Genomic DNA, 15,237 nt, shown 5'->3' on the forward strand with positions numbered 1-15,237 from the left:
ATAATCTACAATGCTCAAGACCTGGTGTTTTCCAGATAAGGGATCTGTCCATGATATACACCAATATATGTCCAATAATTACAACAAAATAAGTATACTTTATATAATGCTTTGCAATGCAATACAAGTAAAGCACATTTACTGTTTTTGTATTCACACATTTTGCAGGGGTGTTTTTTTGTGTTGTCTGTAATTCTGTAATTAAAAAATTAAAATTCTTTCTTCTGACACCAAACTGGAAAACACCTCAGTTATACTTTGATATGTCTCAGTTAAACTGATGATTTCTATAATTAAAAATGTGTTATACATTTTCACATATGTTTCAGTTTCCTTCACAAATTATTGCTTTTAAATATGATAAATAAATGTGTAATGGATAAGTAAATTATGGCTTTAAGAGAAAAATATTTTATGCTGTGTAATTAAATGGAGAATATACTTCATTCTAGAAGAAAAGTGAGCATCTGGTTTTATACCATAATGCATTTTATGACAATTAAGTAAATTAGGTTACATGAAAGACTTTCTTATTGTCAGCATTTTTCATTTAAATGTAATCCCTTCTTGTTTAATTGCACTCAAGGAAATCAAGTGTAGATGCATCAAATATCAAATTAAAACACAATTTGCTCTATAAAACTTCCAATGCAAGTTAATCATGAAATGTTTATGCAGGCCCAACTAAAGAGCATGCATAAAAATAATAAAAGCATAAAAGCAAAAACAATAACTATTTAATTAACTAATTTCAAGTTCTAACATATATGTTAATCATGTGATAGATGCCTAAAAATAGCACAAAAATTATCATATGAAATTGTATTTATTTTGATGGCTTATGTTTGGCTAGGTAAAGGATTTAAAAGAATTCTGTCATCATAAGTTAACTTACTTCACTTAAATCAGTGAGGTTTCATATTCCTAATACTCGTATTACAAAAGTGAACAAATTATGTTTTTTTCATGTAACTATCATTACATGTCTCAGTCCTACACACAACAGAGTCCCTTATTGTGTACTAACTGGATGGTTACAATAAAAAAAAACTTTCTTTCTCTACAAGGTCTTAGAATTTATGAGAGGTAAACATTATAGTGTTTGCAATCCTAACCACACATCTGGTATACATAAACAAAAATCAACTACTACTATACATTTTACGAAATAGAAAACATATATTGAAATCAGCATTGAAACTGTATACACTTGGAGGCTGAATCATCAAAAATAGAATTTTTTTTGATCCAAAAAACTTGAGGATCTCATATGTTTATAAGATGTCTAAAATTTCAAAAACTCAATCACATAAAAACATGAAAAAAACTACTTGAATATAGTGAAATCAAATTGTACTCAAAATTTTCCATAAGTCTGCCAAATTTCTAATCAACTTGATGTACTTGAGGTACCATGTACTTAATTCCAACAAAGATATAGTTAATCCTTATTGGAGGCAAAATAATTGTATTCGTTTATATTTAAATAATCCCAAATCCCAAGTAGTAGGATATCAGGTCTGTGAACTGTTTACATGACAAATAATTCACTCTACCACATAAACTTTTTATTCCTGAATCAACAAGTGATTTTTTTAGTTGTAATATCGGTGTGAAGGCAACCATCTCAGGTCATTGTTCCTGATCCTGTGCTTTCAGAAACAACCAGTACTTCACAATAGAACTGCTTTCAGATAAACAATGTTTACTTTTACTCAGTGTAACTGGAGGATACCCAGTGGGACTTGGATTGTTACTGTTGAGTGATATTCTCATATCTACCAGGGAGCTATCATCATGGGTCAGGGAGCTGTTATCTTGTTCCCTTCCCATTGTTCTTTTGATAGGATGTTAGGGGAAATGGAGGGGTATAGAGAAATGACTAAGGGCACCTGGGAAACAAGCAACATATCTTGCTTCATGTCAGATTTCAAAATTAAATGTAAAAAAATATGTTTGCTCCTTTGAAAAATGTATTTCAGTGCAGAATTCTGCTGGAGCATAACTATTAACTTTTTTTTAACTTTCTTGTTTTTTATGTAAAAGAATCCCGGGAAAAAAAAGTTTTGGAAACTTGAATCTGAATTCACTATTTTTGCAGCAAAAAAATATTTTATTGCAGTAAAAAGACAAATAAAATTTGAATGTTGATAAATCTGCCCCTTAATATATTCATGTTCCTTACAGCATAGTTAAAGTGATATGATAACATATCCTGTGCTTGTATCCAGCCAGCACACTACATCAGAACACACCAGTGCATTTAAAAAATATTTCCGATTCATGCCCAGGAAGTGAGAACAAAAAGAACAAAACGTATTTCAATTTACAGTTTGAAGCCAAATTATCAAATTTCAAGTTTGTTGAAAACTCTGCTGTGAATAAAACAAAATACCTTCTTGGAGTTACACTGGGTGATGCTGTCTCTTTTTTAAAAAAGGGTATTGCTATGTGTTCTGTGATTAGCGAGTTTATGCTACCATTGTGGGGAAAGCACTGCAGAGTGGATAAAAAAGCACTTTGCATACTGCACTTGGACTCCTAAATGAGCCCTCTTGTTTTTCTCAACATTTGCTCTGTCTCATAGATCATTTTGGAAAAGATACAGTCTACCCCCATCAAGAGGTTCTACAGTTGCTGTTCAGCATATACATATGTATTTTATATGTATGTATAGCTGAACCATAGCGGTGGGGTGCAGTCTCTTTCTACAATTAGGGTGAGATTTATGGAGAGTGGGTATTTTCTCTCCTAGGTACACCTGAAAGCCAAGCTTCATACACCATGATTTTTCTATATCTAACCTATGCATGAGCTTTGTAGCATTTCATTACTTATGTAACATAGTAGCATAGTTAGGTTGAAAAAAGACACACCTTTTGAGTCTATATATAACCTGTCTAACTGCCAGTTGATCCAGAGGAAGACAAAACAAAAACAATTTGACGCCTCTCCAATTTGCCTCAGAGGGGAAAAAAATCCTTCCTGACTTCAAGATGGCAATCAGACTAGTCCCTGGATCAACTTGTACTATGAGCTTTCTCCCATAACCCTGTATTCCCTCACTTGCTAAAAAGCCATCCAACCCCTTCTTAAAGCTATCTAATGTATCAGCCTGTACAACTGATTCAGGGAGAGAATTCCACATCTTCACAGCTCTCACTGTAAAAAAAACCCTTCCGAATAATTAACTGGAACCCCCTTTCTTCTAATCAAAGGTGACCCCTTGTCAGCTGGAAAGACCTACTGGTAAATAAGAAAAAGCAACTGGTTGACTTTACATCCAGCTAGTAATCAGTCCATTGTTCTGTCATACCATAGTCTAGTAAAGACATAAAATATGGCTGTGCATTCAATTGTTTTGTGAAACTCAAACTACTTTTGTAGTGGTTAATGTATACAGTTAAGCAATATTTTGATTTTCAATTGTGATATGTTAACTAATAAGTAATAAGTAATGTTGTTTATATCATTATTAGTGACTGTAAAATATAAAATATAAATGCACTTGCTGAGAAAGACTACTTCTAAAAGCTACAATAATGCTGGTTAGGCACTATTTTCTTTTTCTATTTTTCCTTACGTTTGCTTTAAATTTACCTGAAAGAAAAGAAAGATTAGAAGAATGTCATCAATAATTCATGCAATATCATTGGGAAAGACAATCTTTATGTTAGACACATGTACAGTAAAAGTGTTATACAGTATCTTTCAAGGTACACTCCTCTTTATAGAAAGTTTATCAAAAGAAAACAAAAATTCCAACCTGTTTGATTACACCAAGCTGGACTGGGAACTTTAGTGCAGAGTCATTTAATCTTAACAAGGCTGCAGCCAAACTGTAGCACTATAAGTGAAAATCCACAAGACACTAGTTCAGTCAGCATTTTTGAGTGATACTTGCTACAGGGAAGGAACTGCAGCGACAATATTTTCTTCTGGTTTATCGATTTTATTAGAAATGGAACGCACTGCAAGAGGATGTAGTACAGCCTTTCACATTGAGTCTTTACAAGATATCAGTAATGGGTCAGTGTGTCAACTGAATTATTAAACAGTAAAGACTAAAATGTATGATGGTATTTATGTTTCCATCATAAGACACTCATAAGATATACAAGTTTCAGTTGTGGTATTTCACTAGTTACAATAATAGTATTGTTGAAAAAATATGTCAGATTTAATATAGTCAACTATCAATCATTAATTTCTATAATTCAGTACACAATATTTAATGGAGACTAGTGATGGGTGAATTTTTATAAATAAATTTGCGAAACGGCCGCAAAAATTCGCTGGTAAAAATTCGCTGCCATAAAAAAAAAAGTCACTGCATCCTAAAAACCGGACGCTGGCATCAAAAACGGCCGCCGGCGTAAAAAAACCGCAATTTTTTTCGCCGTTTTGCGAATTTCACGGGAAATCCACACATTTTTCAGCGAAGCGAAATGGCACAAATTCGCCCATCACTAATGGAGACTTTAGAAATCATGACACTTAGGGGCCCATTTACTTAGCTTGAGTGAAGGAATAGAATAAAAAAAACTTCAAATTTCAAATGTTTTTTTTTGGCTACTTCGACCATCGAATTGGCTACTTTGACCTTCAACTACGACTTCGAATCGAAAGATTCAAACCAAAAATCGTTCGAATATTCGACCATTCGATAGTCGAAGTACTGTCTCTTTAAAAAAACTTCGCCACCTAAAACCTACCGAGGTGCCATGTTAGCCTATGGGGAAGGTCCCCATAGGCTTCCTGCCAATTTTTTGGTCGAAGAAAAATTGTTCGATCGATGGATTAAAATCCTTCGAATCGAACTATTTGCGGTAGATATTCGAAGTCGAAGGATTTACATTCGGCAGTCGAATATCGAGGGTTAATAAATCCTCGATATTCGACCCTATGTAAATCTGCCCCTAATAACACCGAGCTCATAAAAATATATATATATAGTTAAGAAGTGAAATGCACATAAATTAAATGTTACATTTGTGACCAGGATGGGATGTTTTGTGGTGAACTCCTGCTTGTGCTTCTTCCTTCCATGCCTCCATGCCTCCATGCTTCCCAGCTACCATGAAAACTGACACCTCCAACGAAAAGATACTGAAGACTGAAAAGTATTTTTTGGACTTACAATATATAATTCCAACAAAGGACATGATATTGCTATAGTCACTGCACAACACTGCACTTAACCTGCTTCAGGTGAGTATTCCACCTTGTCTGTTCAGTTAACTACCCTATGCCTTTTGTTTTGTTTTGGAGCTCTAGGATGCTTGGTACAATGCCTCCTAAAACCAACATTAAATTAAAATTAGGAGCCAGCAAAACAGAGGGAATTATTAATATAATGAATAAATTACCAGGCACTGAGGTGCAGTGTGAGGCATTAAGGGATACAAGAAAGGGACAAACCAATTGTAAAAATGGCCCCGGACATCGCTGCATTAAGTTAAGTGATAGATGATTGAGGTACTGTTGAAGAACAGAAGAGGAAATACTTTCAGTAAGGGTCAGTAATACTGTATATTTCTTGAATTACCAGAAAGTTTTGAGGCCAAGGAGGTTGCGATATACATATAAAATGGTTGTATAAAGAATCTCAGGGCAGATACTTACTCTGCACAATTTGTTAAGTACAGTGATAGGCGAATTTCTCCCGTTTCGATTTGCCAAAAAAATCACGAATTTCCTGTACAATTCGAGGAAAAATTGTGAAAATTCGAAATTGACATCAGAAAGGTCACTCGCGTCAATTTTGATGCTGCCATTAAAGTCAATTGGTGTCCAAATAGTGTTGGTGTGCGGCAATTTGAGTAGTCTAGAAATTATTTATTCATTTCTTCCTAGTATTCTTTTATATGTATTATTTTATTTATGCATTCCATATTCTTAGACATGCTGGGAGTATTTGTTCTTAATTTAGAATTTCTAAATATATATATATATATATATACATATATATATATATATACACACACACACATATATATATATAAAACTAGACATACAAGGGTAAACATGATGTACATCAGAAGAGAAGCATTTCCATTCCTATGGAATATTTATTAATGAGGCCAGATGAGCAATTATAGTACAGTTCTAGTAATGACCAAGATCAAACAGTTGCAATAAGCACAGTAGGCAGCAAAAGGCACAAGCTGGAAGTAAAACTCAGAGAACATGCCATTAAATCTTAATTATTTTTCAAAAGAAAACAAAAACAACTAGGGGCAAATATCTGCAAGGCATAAATAACACAGTATCACAAAAACCTGCTGGCTTGAGGCAGTGATGTTCAGTTATTAACTGCATCAATGTTTACTTGAATGGGATATTCTGAACCATTGTGAGATTTGAACCTTTCAGTGAAGCTTTAAAAGAACAGTAATTGTCGCCTTTTAGGAAATCTAACTGGATGCAAATTCTCTTAAGAATCTGCACGACATAACGAATTATGTTTATACATTTCAGAAGCTGGGAATTATTTTGTAAATATAAGTTTAACCTGTATGCTGTTTTTTTTACATACTGTGTAAAATCAGAAATCGCTTAGTCAGTTTAAAATTAATTTATTCAAAGCCTGGCGTTCTCATTTAAGATGGCCATACACAAGATAAAATGCCTACAGCAAGTTCCAGCTGCTGACAGCAGTATCTGAACATTTACACAGTTTGAAGAATTAGTCCAAGAATATGTTACAGGGCTATCATAAAATAATAGGGCTACAATAGAGCAGTGTTTATATATAGATGCTAATAACTTTCTAATTTGAGGAGCATTCTTCCAGGTCGAAATATTACTCTGAATCATTAGTGAGACCACTATGGATGCTCTCTTATTTAGGCAAAATTGATGGTTAATCCACAATAAACAATCCAGTTTATATTAGATATTTGCATTCATCACACTCAGGTGTGTCATCAATACGAGGGGTAGTTAATACAACAGTAATAGAAATTAAACTGCTGTAAATTATATTTGTACAATCTGGTAAATCTAACATCATAAAGCACTGATTACATTTAACTCTGGGCAGAAATACATGCATATTTTATATAAATATATGATTTAAAATCAAAAGTACTGTATGTAGTCTTTTTATGTTTAACTTGCTATATTCCAGTAATAAACTGTAACAAAACTTGCATGATTAATCAGTTCACTACAGAACTAAACCCTAAAAATGGATATGGCTAGTTTTTGAGCTGCCAATAATTACCAATAATTATTCATTAATAAGCCTCAGCTTTATATTGTAACATTTTATATTATGTTATTATATATTATGTATTAGTTTGATGGTGGGTGCTGGATCAAAATTTGTTATCATAGAATTCCACAAAGAACCGCACTCCAACTTGTTCTGATGAAAATATATATATATATTTTTTTTATTCATCAGTAGCGAATTTGCGCCGTTTCGCTTCGCCGGAAAATTCGCGAATTTTGCGCGAAATTCGGGAAATGGTGAAGAATTCATGAAACGGCGCCGGCATCTCGTTTTTGAATTTTTTTTTTGACGCCGGCAAATTTCCCCGGGAAATTCGCGCCTGGCAAATAAATTCGCCCATCAATATTCATCAGAACAAGTTATGGAATAATATATATATATCTATATATAGATATATATATATTCACTATCTTGCATTTTGGTCATTAAGCACAGGTAAAGGACAGCAGCACAGAGCAAGTGCAGTGAATCAGCAGAAAAGAACATGGGGAGCTACTGGGGCATCTTTAGAGACACAGATCTTTACTGCTAAATGGGTGTTGTTGTTTCCTTGAACTGGTACAGAACCCCAAAACATAATATAAAACATGTCTGCCCTACTTATTTAAGCTTAAGTTGTCTTTTAAAACTCATATCTTACAATAAGAAGCCAAAACTTGAAAGTTTGTAAAAAAAACTGAAACCGGTACTGTAAATATTCTCCAATCAGGTTTTTAGTGAGTATATATATGTATCTAATACTCACTAAGCACTATACGCTAGTGTACACTAGTATTCTACATGATAAAGGCCTGCAATTAAGTTGATAGATCCACCATATTTCTAAACAGGCAATTCGGTAATCTAAGTACAGGAAATACCAAAAAGTAATATGGAGCAGGTACTCAAATGAAGGCAATTTTCCAGCAAGTTGTAAAAGCAAAGTTGAAAAAGTTAATTGTGTACACAGCCTTACGCGTTTCATGTTACAAAAACTCAGTCATAGTCAGCCTAAGGGGCAGATTTACTAAAGGACAAAGTGGCAAATACTGTTGACAATTTGCCAGCTTTACCGCCTGCAGGGACATCTCCCATTTACTAATGGGTGCAGGCGGCAATTCGCTAGCGAAAGAGATAGGTGCTGGCACTCGTTAGCACTCTATTGCCAGGTCACAATTCGCTCTGGCGAATGGAAGTTACTCCTCAGATTCACTAAAATGCGTATTTTTCTGAACGTTACCTCTTTCACTAGACTTGCCCTCGTCAGCTCAGACCAGGCGAAGTGCACTGGAGTGCATAGATCTTCCTCAATCTTCTGTTACTTACATCATATTCTGTGAATGGAAAATGCATCAAAGTTTAAAAAAACGCTGGCGTCCTTTCCTTTTTTTCAGAGTGATAGCCTGAATTTTTTTTGGGGTAACCGGTTTCCCCCATACATTTTCTAAAATATGAAACATAAACTATACAGTGGGCTCATGTGTAGGGCATTATAACAACTCTGTTGTCTTTATTAAAGGAGAAGGAAAGGTTAAAACTAAGTAAGCTTTATCAGAAAGGTCTATATAAATAAACCAGTAAACCCTCAAAGTAATGCTTATCTGAGTCCTCTGACAAAAGAAAAAACACAGCATTTCTTTCCTTCTATTGTGTACACATGGGCTTCTGTATCAGACTTCCTGTTTTCAGCATAAACCTCCAGGGCAGGGCTTGAGCATGCTCAGTTTGCTCCTCTCCCCCTCCCTCCTCCTATTCCTGTTGTATTCTGAGTTTAGGGCTATGAGTGAGCAGGGAGAGACTCAGGCAGGAAGTGATGTCACACCAAGCGAATATGGAATCTGCTATCCTAACAAACAGAGACAGCATCTAGAGCTGTTTACTCAGGTATGGTAAAGCATTCTGCAGAATAAATATAGCATCCTAGCTTGCACTATTGTGGCTAATCTATAGGCAATAAACTGTTTTGGAGCTTTCCTTCTCCTTTAAGGTTCCCTGGACACGTGCAATTAACAGTGGAAATGTAATGTATTTGCTGCAACATATAACATAAAGATGTCCATTCAACTTTAAATTTCCTGCCGTATGCAAATTCACCTGAGTACAAGACCTCTGACGAATTTGCGATAGGCAGAAATGAACGTTAGCGCATCTTCGCTTTGAATTGCTCGCATTGACGAAGTAACGATAGAGAAAATTTGCCAGTGGTCGGCGATCACATTGAAACTCCGCATTTTATTGAATTAGCATTGTCTGAGCGAATTTTCATCTGGCGAAGTGTGGAGGTCGCTGGCAACTCTTCGCCGGTTAGTGATTTATCAAAGGTCGTATTTCAAAGTGAAAAAACTTCGAAGTTCGACCATCAGATAGGTGTAGTACGATAGTCGAAGTCTAAGTTTTTTTCCTTAAAATTAAAATTGTTCGATCGCACAATCAAATCCTTCGAATCGTCCTTCGATTCGCACTATTTAATAATACGATCGTACAATTTTACAAAAAAACCTTCGACTTCTCAAAACGTAAACAATGGCTCATATAGGTTATAGGAGGTTCCCCCATAGGCTTAACAGCAATTCGGCAGGTTTAAGGTGGCGAAGTGTCGAAGTCGAAGGTTTTTAAGAGAAAGTACTTTGATTTTCGAATGGTCAAATTTGTGACGTTTTTTCAATTCCAATCAAATTTTTGCCTATTCGATGGTCAAAGTACCGAAAATTACTTTGAAATTCTGAGTTTTTGAATTTGAGAATTCCCTTCAACCCTTAGTAAATGAGCCCCTTAGTGTTTGTAACACAAAACGCGTAAGGCTGTGGACACAATAAACTTTTTCAAATATGCTTCTACAACATGGTGGTTGACGATAGCCTTCATTTAAGTGTGTGCTACAGTATATATTACTTTTTGGTTCATCGGCTCCCCGTGCTAAGGGATCAGTGCGGTGCACCTGGGCCACTTCGTAAATGTGGTGAGTGACTACTTTACTTTTTGGAGACCCACATTTAAGCTAAATCAAGCACAGGAAATGCAAATCTTTGGAAACTTATAAAGTCTAACCTCAGTGGTACTATTGGATGAATGTGGACATGGTGTCCCATCCATCCCTTTTTCCAACAACAAGCCTCATCTCAGGAGAACTTTCCCTGGGAAAAGGTTTCCACAAATGTACAGTAGTTCCTGTCTGCTCCTTGTCTGTCAGGCATATGCTGGCAGCTGATTGGGGTCTGGTGTAGCACTTTAAAGCTCAAACTCAGCCCTTTTATCTTCTAAAGAGAGACAAAAAGAAATTGTATATTTTCTTTGTGTGTGTGAGAGTGTTGTCATATCATACTGCAGTCGTTGTAACAATGGTTGTGCAGTCCAAATTAAATTGTGCAGTCCAAATTAAATTACTGCCTCTGCAGCATGATGGGAAACTACTCAAAGCTCAATTTTTCGTTGGTTTTCAGGGTTACTACTTACCTGACTCTGCTACACCATCAGTGTGCCTCACAGCCATGAAAAAATAGCAGCAATCTCTCAAAAAACAGGGAGGAGGAAAGGCTGAAATGTTAATATTTTGCATAGAAACATCATTCACTTATAAAATTACTGACAATGTTTAGAGAACAATACAATTTGTGAAAAAAGGAAATCTGAATTTTCATAAATCATCCCCATAGTGTATTTTATTACTGATGATGCAAATGCATTTTAGACTAAATATAATTTTTTTAATACAATGTATTGGAAAGTTAGCAATTTTACTTGCCATATGCACAATTAACTAGTGATTGATTCAGTTTTAATTGATGGTTAACAGAATTTTTAAGGACCTTTGCAACCTCCTCTATTTACACAGCATTTGTGACTCCCATAGTTATGGTTTAGGGGCTAGAGCCTGTGGGGCCTTTATTTACACCCCTGGAATATGCAACAATTTTGTGGTACACAGGTCACAAATATGATTCTGTAGTCATAACAAGATAAGTTTGGTCTGCATGGTTTAAAGGTTCCCATTCGTTCTTCAGAAAAACAAACTATCTCTTTGCATAATTATCCATATTATTTTATCTTGAGTTACATAGTACGTAAAATATTTGTTTGGGCACTCTGTATGAACAATCATGTAATATTGTTGTAATGATCTTGTTAGAGTGGAATCCTAGGAGACAGCTGGAAGGACCCCTTTTGTGTAACAGGGAGATTCCCTGTCGACCCCAGTCTTCACTGACGCCCTTTTGGGGTACCGGATTTTGTGCAGCGGGGAGGACAAGGCACCTGGATGCTTCTGGGGTAAACTCGGTACAGACTAGGAGCAGGCAGAGACACACACAGGAACAGGCCACGGCCAGGTCAGGCAGCTAGAATCAGAGTCTGGAGCCAGACAGAATGTCAAAACCAGATTAGGGAACAAACAATAGCTTTAGCAGGATCTGAGGATCAGTAGCCAGCTTGGGCACCAGGAAAGAGAGGGTTTTAAAGCCTAAGGGACCAATCAGGGATAAGGGTGCCTGATGGACAGGGAGAAGAGCCAATGGAATACCTATCCCATTATTTGAGTGCTAATGACGTCATTGCACATCATCGCGACAAAGTGCACCATGACTCGCAGCGTCATGACATGACACCCAGAAGACGCCAGACCCGGCAATCAGCTTACCTCATGGTAAGAGACCGTGCCTGACCGACGGGGGCCTTTACAATTGTATAAAAATATAAGCAGTTATATATTTATGAATGCAGTTCCCTTCAGCCCTGTAAATATAATAAGCTACACTATACCAGTATGGTATACACAGATTTTAAAACCACTATTTTAATTACATTTTCTATATGCAGAAACCTTGAATTAATAAAATTGACACAAAACTGCAGGATTCAGTATGGCATTCATAATTACAATTATTAAATTCCTGCTGCTATTACAAATTTAACAATAATAGTGTTTTTATACATAGTTAAAAATTCAAAAATTATTTTGATGTGCAACAAGGGACAATTTTTATACGTGCAAATATTTTGTCCAAACGCATTAAAGTAAACGTGCGTCCGTTTACTTTAATGCATTTTGACATGCACGCACCAATTTTGACGTGTAACATTTTTTTGTTGCAGCAATTTTCTCATGGGAAAAGTTTTGCCACAATTTCACAAAAACATTTGTGGGCGGCAAAACACAAAAATTCGCAGTGAATCCATGCCTGGATACACACATCACTATATGTAGTGTGAATGTCATGCACAATTATAAGCTGGACACATTTCACTGTTAAAAGTTGCCATTTATAGGACATCAATTTACCTATCACTAAAATACTCTTGAAAAATTACACAGAATCTCTATCTCATTAACCTTCACTCTAATGATATCTCTGACAACCACAGTCTTACCCTTGTCTTTATGACTAATGTACAATCAAAGAACATTGTACCAAGTTTAATAACCAGTCTGTAAAACCTCAGCTTTCTTTGCCTTGAATAAAAGAGCTGCCAGAAAAAAAATTAATTTTAAGCCTTAACACGTACAATATATTTGCTTTGAAGATGCTTATTTCTAAATGAGGGAGAAAATATTGCTCAAACGTGTAACACTCAAAAATAGACGAAATAGGAGCTTTTGTGAATGTGAACTCATCGTTGCATTTATTACTAGACATGTACAGTATTCATTTATTGGGGGACATAAATACTATGGAATGAGTCAAATAAAAGATGAGCTTGCCGTTAGTAAAGAAAAAATAGTCTTAAAACTTTTCACTTTATTGTAGAGCGTTTTTACTTCAGACCTCTACACATTACAGTATTATTTACCTTGAAAATAAGACAGCCTTGGTTGGGATTTGCCAATACCCAGCTAAACACCTTTCCACCACAAAAGAGATATTGGAGACCCAGTCTCACCAGATGTGTGCCCCATCCATATTTCATTTAAAGGGTTAGTTCACCTCTAAAAGTTAATTTTGATTTTATGATGTAGACATTTCTTTTCTGATACAAATTGAGACAACTGGTCTTCACATTTATTTTTGATGGTTTTACTGTTAATTAGCTTTTTGTTTAGCAGCTCTCTTATTTACCCCTAGCACCCAGGCAGTGGTTTGAATGAGAAATGGCAATATGAATACGAGAGTGTCTGCATAGGAAGGAATATGAATAAAAAGTAGGAATAATAATAAAATTGTAGCAAACTAAAGCTATTTTTTGGCTGCTGGGGTCAACGACCCAGGCAAATAATTCAGAAATAAAATAATGAGAACCTATTTCAAAGTTGCAAGGAATAGGATATTCTATAACATAGTAAAAGTTAACTTAAAGGTGAATCACCATTTAAGATGTAAAAGTGTGTGTATGTACAAGTTGTATTTGGAGCCCTGTTATTACTAGCTGCTCAAGGCAGAATATATACAGTCGTCCTTTGCTCCAGCAGTGACTGAAATCTGGATCTTTAAAGGTGGAACAGGAACAAGACAGATTCAGTTGCAAGTTCTCCAAGTGTTAACGTACAGTATGTGCATTATTTTCTGATGAGCTCACACATAGCAACTAACCATTATGAAAATATGACAAAAAGGCCAATTAACCAAGATAGAGGCTAAATGGCTTGAGTAACGTAATGTCAAGTCATCAGATCTTTATTTTGCTTTTCTGACTTGTACTAGACTGATCAGAACTAATTGCTGATCAATTGCCAATGACAACTGCACTGGTGCAATTCACTTCATATCTTAGAAGCCCTTTAAAGTTTTATTTAGCTCTAGGATTTTACTTTTTTAAGTGAAAATAAAGAATCAGCCCAGACTATGCGAGTTGGTATTCAAATTGTCACGTAATTCGTTTTAATTGTCTAAATGGCATAACTGTATTGACTAAATGCCTTATTCCCATGCAGTATGATGCCACCACACTATATAAAGGGGCTTATTTGGCATGCTGTGTAAAAATTAGAGGAAACATCACCGGTGGTGTTGCCCATAGCAACCAGTCAACAATTAGAATTCAACAATCACCTAAAAGTTAGAAAACAAAAGCAAACATCCAATTGGTTGCTGTGGGCAATATTACTGGTGATGTTTTCCCAAAATGTCATGGGCCTACTTCAAAATCAACAGTGCAAGTTTGTAATACAGTCTGTATGGAGGCATTTACACATCTCTGATCAAACAGAACATAGGTGTCAGGATCAGATGGATTTTGAACTCTGGGGTGTTCCAGGGAATAGGCACTTTCCAATTGAGCCACTGGAGGCTCTCATCAGTCCTATTTCCATATTTATTGTGTTCTGTCTGCTCCCTTTTTTCCTCCCACCTCATTAGTCTCATGGGATCTTCATCCCCCTAATCAGAACCCCTTATAAACCTGTCCCTGACCATAGCTCCTTGCTTGGTCATTTTGCATCCTAGCCCTGACCTTGTTATTCAGTGCCTTGATTCCTGTTCCTTGTTACCTGTTGCTGGATTCCCGTTCTGAAGACCTGATTCTCAGTCTTGCTCCGGCTCTCCTGTTCCCTCCTTACCTGTCTTGTTAGATTTCCTGGTTGTGACCTTGGCCTGATTACTAGACTCTATTTGCCTGCTGCCTGACCCGACCATGGCCTGATTACTGGACACTGTTTTCATCTGCTGATTCCTTATTTCACTGACTGGTATATTATTTAATATTTTCATCAACCACTTGTTTCATTTTGCCTCATTAAACCTTATTTTCCTTCACCATGTCTCTAAGACTCAGTAACGCTATTTTTGGTTATACCCTTGGTTCACCACCATACAGGCTCCCATCTGATTATTTAAGTTCAGTGTCCAATTCTTACAATAGAAGAAGCTTTTGTTTCAAATTATATTGTCTGATGGTATAATCTTTTTCTCTTTTCTCCTAAGGGTCAAGTTATTTTCTATGAAAGTAATGGTTACTTTAAGGTTGTTTAGTTGGGGGGGCTCAAATACAGTTTTCTTCCTTATCAGTATGTTTTCCATGATATTTGTGTTACTATTTTCTACAACAATTTATCATTCTATTCTTCTTTTAAATAAAAAACCAAGTTAGCA

This window comes from Xenopus laevis, chromosome 9_10L, assembly GCF_017654675.1.
Source record: "Xenopus laevis strain J_2021 chromosome 9_10L, Xenopus_laevis_v10.1, whole genome shotgun sequence".
Classification (NCBI taxonomy): domain Eukaryota; kingdom Metazoa; phylum Chordata; class Amphibia; order Anura; family Pipidae; genus Xenopus; species Xenopus laevis.